Source organism: Neophocaena asiaeorientalis, unplaced genomic scaffold, assembly GCF_003031525.2.
Source record: "Neophocaena asiaeorientalis asiaeorientalis breed wild unplaced genomic scaffold, Neophocaena_asiaeorientalis_V1.1 scaffold7, whole genome shotgun sequence".
Lineage (NCBI taxonomy): Eukaryota > Metazoa > Chordata > Mammalia > Artiodactyla > Phocoenidae > Neophocaena > Neophocaena asiaeorientalis.
The window spans coordinates 19,204,790-19,205,513 of NW_020185337.1; positions in this window are offsets into that span (position 1 = coordinate 19,204,790).

The following is a 724-nucleotide window of genomic DNA, read 5'->3' on the forward strand; positions in this document are numbered from 1 at the left end:
TTGTTACTCTCTCCTACTTTAATTAGGGAATAGAAGAGATTTGTCTAATACTTGTTCCTGATCCATGTTTCTGCCACCTAACTGCTCATTACCTAACAAGTTCTGCTCACAAGCACTGCTTTTAACAAATTGGGACCACAGATCATTCTCTTATGGGCCTACCTGGAATCCTGGGCTATAATCTTCCACCTGGACATCAGCGGAGTGGGAAATATGAGATGCACCTCATTGTTTGTTACTGACTCATCCCTCTAGCCTTCACATCACCATCAGAATTTAACGGTGTATCAGAATTTACTGAAGGATTAAGATAAATACACTGATTTTGAATACAGAAAAGGAAAACAATTTTAACTATATGTATGAGTTTAATTATTTTAGTAGTCAAAACATAGGCATCCCCAAAAGTTGGCCTTTTACATTTGGTCTTTGGGGTCCCTAGTCATTCTCCCTTTCATCAGGTGCAGAGTATTGGAGAGAATGTCAGATAACACACAATTCTCCAAACCACTGGGAGGAAACTCACTGCCTACCCCGAAGTTGGTTGTGCTTTAAAAATGCCCATATCATCAGACAACTCTTGGAAAATAGACATCCCCCAATGACACACGTCCCAGCACCATGATTATTTAGTGCAGACTAAGTAACCTCTGGGCTGGGAAGAGGAGGTTCTAGACGGTCCAAGGCCTTTAGTGCAGTAGAGTGAGAAGTGAGGAATCCAGGT